This window comes from Ranitomeya imitator, chromosome 2, assembly GCF_032444005.1.
Source record: "Ranitomeya imitator isolate aRanImi1 chromosome 2, aRanImi1.pri, whole genome shotgun sequence".
Classification (NCBI taxonomy): domain Eukaryota; kingdom Metazoa; phylum Chordata; class Amphibia; order Anura; family Dendrobatidae; genus Ranitomeya; species Ranitomeya imitator.
Genome location: NC_091283.1, coordinates 563,958,454 through 563,964,453, shown reverse-complemented (window position 1 = coordinate 563,964,453; position 6,000 = coordinate 563,958,454).

Here is a 6,000-nt window from a genome sequence, read left to right as displayed (position 1 = left end):
CAGTGAACAACTGCTGTCACCAGTGACAACCAGGCTACATTCTCCAGAAGTGGCTGGTAGCCCAGAGGAAGAAGAGTTGGCGGTAGGCGTGGCCTCCCCTTCGGTGGAGGGGGAAAATTCTCCCATAGCAGTGTTGGCCGGGGATGTGGAAGACTTGCCGCCAGGACCTGAATTGTTAGATTTAAATGTATCGAGCGATAATTTTGGTACAGCGCAACTCCGAGACCCTACTTTGACTAGGGCCAGGGAAAATGTACTGTTTATTAACGGGGAACCCCAACAACCTGGGGCATCTACCCAGTTGCCACGCTTTGAGCTAAACCGAGACCTGTTGTATCGAGTTGAGAAAGTACGTGGGGAAATGGTAGAACAGTTATTGGTACCTCAGGCCTATTGTAGGCTGGTAATGGACCTAGCGCATGCGCATATACTCGGGGGGCATTTGGGCCAAAGGAAAACCCTGGACCGAATTTTGCAGCGGTTTTACTGGCTAGGAGTCCATGAAGAAGTTAAACGGTATTGTAATTCCTGTCCTGTGTGCCAGGTAACCAGTCCCCAGCCACACTTTCGGAGTCCTTTAGTGCCTTTACCTATTATAGAGGTACCTTTCGAAAGAGTGGCAATGGATCTGGTTGGTCCTGTCAATAAGTCAGCAAGGGGGCACCAACACATCCTAGTAGTTCTAGATTATGCCACCCGGTATCCGGAGGCTGTTCCGCTGCGCCACACGTCAGCTAAGCTCATAGCAAAGGAACTCATGGGAATGTTTTCTAGGGTGGGGATTCCGCAAGAGATTTTAACAGTCCAAGGAACCCCCTTTATGTCAAAAATTATGAAAGAGCTCTGCCGCTTGTTAAATGTCAAACAGTTGCGCACCTCAGTTTATCACCCTCAAACAGATGGGCTGGTAGAAAGATTCAACAAAACGCTAAAGAGCATGCTAAAAAAAACAGTTTCTAAAGATGGGAAAGATTGGGATCTTTTACTCCCATATTTGTTGTTTGCAGTACGGGAGGTGCCACAGGCATCTACGGGGTTCTCGCCCTTTGAATTGTTGTATGGCCGACATCCCCGGGGCTTACTTGATATAGCCAAGGAGGCTTGGGAGAACCAACCAACCCCCCACAAGAGTGTAGTAGAGCATGTTGCAAAAATGCAGGAAAGGATGGAGACAGTCCTACCATTGGTACGGGAACATATGGAAGCAGCACAACAGTCTCAGAGTCGGGTCTATAACCGGGAGGCTCGGGTAAGAACCTTTAGTCCTGGGGATCGCGTGTTGGTACTTGTGCCCACAGTGGATAGCAAATTTCTGGCAAGGTGGTAGGGGCCCTATGAGATTATGGAGAAAGTGGGACCAGTAGACTATAAGGTACACCAACCAGGCCGGAGGAAACCAGAGCAGGTTTATCATGTTAATTTGCTTAAACTGTGGAAAGACAGAGACCACCTTGGCGGGGATAGTCCGCTGCCTACATTTTCTGTAGAGAAGGCTCCATTACCTCTGAGTAAGTCAGGAGAAGCCTTGTCTGTAGTCAAAATACCAGATACATTGTCTCCTAAACAGGTTCAGGAGGTCCGGAAGTTTGTTAGCCGAAATACGGACGTTTTTTCTGAACTCCCTGGACGTACCTCCATAGTCCAACATGACATTGTTACGGAGCCACAGGCCAAAGTCCGATTAAAGCCATATCGGGTGCCTGAGGCTCGGCGACAAGCCATATCCCAGGAGGTGGAAAATATGTTACAATTAGGGGTCATAGAAGAGTCGCAAAGTGACTGGGCCAGTCCAATAGTCCTAATACCTGTTATGACCTGGTGGTTAGGAGCACCAGGAATGACCTGATAGTTAAACCTCAAACAGGACAAGCTCTGGGATGTGGGAGCTCTGCTGACCGCAATCCCTAATCCTATCACACACACTAGAAATAGCCGTGGAGCGCTCCTGACGCTCCCTAGGCGCCTTGTCACAGCCTAAGAACTAGCTAGCCCTAGAGATAGAAAATAAAGCCTACCTTGCCTCAGAGAAATTCCCCAAAGGAAAAGGCAGCCCCCCACATATATTGACTGTGAGTAAAGATGAAAGTCACAAATGCAGAAATGAAACAGGTTTCAGCAAAGGGAGGCCAGACTTACTAAATAGACAGAGGATAGGAAAGGTAGCTTTGTGATCAGCACAAAAACTACAAAAGACCACGCAGAGTGTGCAAAAAAGACCTCCGCACCGACTAACGGGCGGAGATGCCACTCTGCATCCCAGAGCTTCCAGCTAGCAAGACAAAATCATGATATCCAGCTGGACAAGAAAACAATGAACGAATTAGATAATATAAGGAACTTAGCTTCTGCTGGAGTAGACAGGTCACCAGAAAGATCCAAGAGCGAACTGAAGCAATGCAGAAACATTGACAGCTGGCATGGAGTAACGATCTAAGTGGAGTTAAATAGAGCAGCAAACCAAAGGATAAACCCCGTCACCTTTGTAAGGAACCTCAGAAGCAGCAGCTCCACTCACAGCCACCAGAGGGCGCCCACGAAGACAGAACTCACCAAAGTACCATTCACGACCACAGGAGGGAGCTCAACAACAGAATTCACAACAGTACCCCCCCTTGAGGAGGGGTCACCGAACCCTCACCAGAGCCGCCAGGCCGATCAGGATGAGCCAAATGAAAGGCACGAACTAGATCGGCAGCATGAACATCAGAGGCAAAAACCCAGGAATTATCCTCCTGACCATAACCCTTCCACTTGACCAGGTACTGGAGTTTCCGTCTTGAAACACGAGAATCCAAAATCTTCTCCACCACATACTCCAACTCCCCCTCGACCAAAACCGGGGCAGGAGGGTCAACGGAGGGAACCATAGGCGCCACGTATCTCCGCAACAACGACCTATGGAACACATTATGGATGGCAAAAGAAGCTGGAAGGTCCAAACGAAATGACACAGGATTAAGAATTTCAGAAATCTTATATGGCCCAATGAAACAAGGCTTAAACTTAGGAGAGGAAACCTTCATAGGAACATGACGAGATGACAACCAAACCAAATCCCCAACCTGAAGTCGGGGACCAACACAGCGCCAGCGGTTAGCAAAACGTTGAGCCTTCTCCTGGGACAATGTCAAATTGTCCACCACATGAGTCCAAATCTGCTGCAACCTGTCCACCACAGTATCCACACCAGGACAGTCCGAAGGCTCAACCTGCCCTGAAGAGAAACGAGGATGGAAACCAGAATTGCAGAAAAAAGGAGAAACCAAAGTAGCCGAGCTGGCCCGATTATTAAGGGCGAACTCAGCCAAAGGCAAGAAGGACACCCAATCATCCTGATCAGCAGAAACAAAGCATCTCAGATATGTTTCAAAAGTCTGATTAGTTCGTTCGGTTTGGCCATTAGTCTGCGGATGGAAAGCCGAAGAAAAAGACAAATCAATGCCCATCTTAGCACAAAAGGACTGCCAAAACCTTGAAACAAACTGGGGACCTCTGTCCGAGACGATGTTCTCCGGAATGCCATGCAAACGAACCACATGCTGGAAAAACAATGGCACCAAATCAGAGGAGGAAGGTAATTTAGACAAGGGTACCAAATGGACCATCTTAGAGAAGCGATCACAAACCACCCAAATGACCGACATCCTTTGAGAAACAGGGAGATCAGAAATAAAATCCATGGAAATATGCGTCCAGGGCCTCTTCGGGAACGGCAAGGGCAAAAGCAACCCACTGGCACGAGAACAGCAGGGCTTAGCCCGAGCACAAGTCCCACAGGACTGCACAAAAGAACACACATCCCGTGACAAAGAAGGCCACCAAAAGGATCTAGCCACCAAATCTCTGGTACCAAAGATTCCAGGATGACCAGCCAACACCGAACAATGAACCTCAGAGATAACTCTACTAGTCCATCTATCAGGGACAAACAGTTTCTCCGTTGGACAACGGTCAGGTCTATCAGCCTGAAACTTCTGCAGCACGCGCCGCAAATCAGGGGAGATGGCAGACAAAATTACCCCCTCTTTAAGAATACCCGCCGGCTCCGGAACACCCAGAGAGTCAGGCACAAAACTCCTTGACAGGGCATCAGCCTTCACAGTCTTAGATCCCGGAAGGTATGAAACCACAAAATCAAAACGGGAGAAAAAGAGCGACCATTGAGCCTGTCTAGGACTCAACCGTTTGGCAGACTCGAAATAAGTCAAATTCTTGTGATCCGTCAAGACCACCACGCGATGTTTAGCTCCTTCAAGCCAATGTCGACACTCCTCGAATGCCCACTTCATGGCCAACAACTCTCGATTGCCAGCATCATAATTGCGCTCAGCAGGCGAGAATTTTCTAGAAAAGAAGGCACAAGGTTTCATCACCGAGCCATCAGAACTTCTTTGCGACAAAACAGCCCCTGCTCCAATCTCAGAAGCATCAACCTCGACCTGAAACGGGAGCGAAACATCTGGCTGGCACAACACAGAGGCAGAAGAAAAACGATGCTTCAACTCCTGAAAAGCCTCTACAGCCGCAGAGGACCAATTGACCACATCAGCACCTTTCTTGGTCAAATCAGTCAACGGTTTAGCAACACTAGAAAAATTAGCGATGAAGCGACGGTAAAAATTAGCAAAGCCCAGGAACTTCTGTAGGCTCTTCACAGATGTCGGCTGAGTCCAATCATAAATGGCCTGGACCTTAACAGGGTCCATCTCGATAGTAGAAGGGGAAAAAATGAAACCCAAAAACGAAACCTTCTGAACTCCAAAGAGACACTTAGACCCCTTCACAAACAAGGAATTCGCACGAAGGACCTGGAACACCATTCTGACCTGCTTCACATGAGACTCCCAATCATCCGAAAAGACCAAAATGTCATCCAAATATACAATCATGAATCTATCCAGGTACTCTCGGAAGATGTCATGCATAAAGGACTGAAACACAGATGGAGCATTAGAAAGCCCGAATGGCATAACCAGGTACTCAAAATGGCCCTCGGGCGTATTAAATGCTGTTTTCCATTCATCGCCCTGTTTAATTCGCACAAGATTATACGCCCCTCGAAGATCTATCTTGGTGAACCAACTAGCCCCCTTAATCCGAGCAAACAGATCAGACATCAGCGGCAAAGGATACTGAAATTTGACTGTGATCTTATTAAGAAGGCGGTAATCAATACAAGGTCTTAAAGAGCCATCCTTCTTGGCCACAAAAAAGAACCCTGCTCCCAATGGTGACGACGACGGGCGAATATGACCCTTCTCCAAGGATTCCTTTATATAACTCCGCATAGCAGCGTGCTCTGGCACAGATAAATTAAACAATCGGCCCTTAGGAAACTTACTACCGGGAATCAAATTAATCGCACAATCGCAATCCCTATGAGGAGGTAGGGCACCGGATTTGGGCTCCTCAAATACATCCCGGTAATCTGATAAAAACTCAGGGACTTCAGAAGGAGTGGAAGGCGAAATTGACAACAATGGAACATCACCATGTACCCCTTGACAACTCCAGCCGGACACAGACATAGATTTCCAATCCAATACTGGATTATGGACCTGTAGCATGGCAACCCCAAAACGACCACATCATGCAGATTATGCAACACCAAAAAGCGAATATCCTCCTGATGTGCAGGAGCCATGCACATGGTCAATTGCGTCCAGTATTGAGGTTTATTATTGGCCAAAGGCGTAGCATCAATTCCTCTCAATGGAATAGGATACTGCAAGGACTCCAAGGAAAAACCACAGCGCCTGGCAAACTCCAAGTCCATCAAATTCAGGGCAGCGCCTGAATCCACAAATGCCATAACAGAATAGGACGACAGAGAGCAAATCAGAGTAACGGACAAAAGAAATTTAGACTGTACTGTACCAATGGTGGCAGACCTAGCGAACCGCTTAGTGCGCTTAGGACAATTGGAGATAGCATGAGTGGATTCACCACAGTAAAAACACAGTCCATTCCGACGTCTGTGTTCTTGCCATTCAGCTCTGG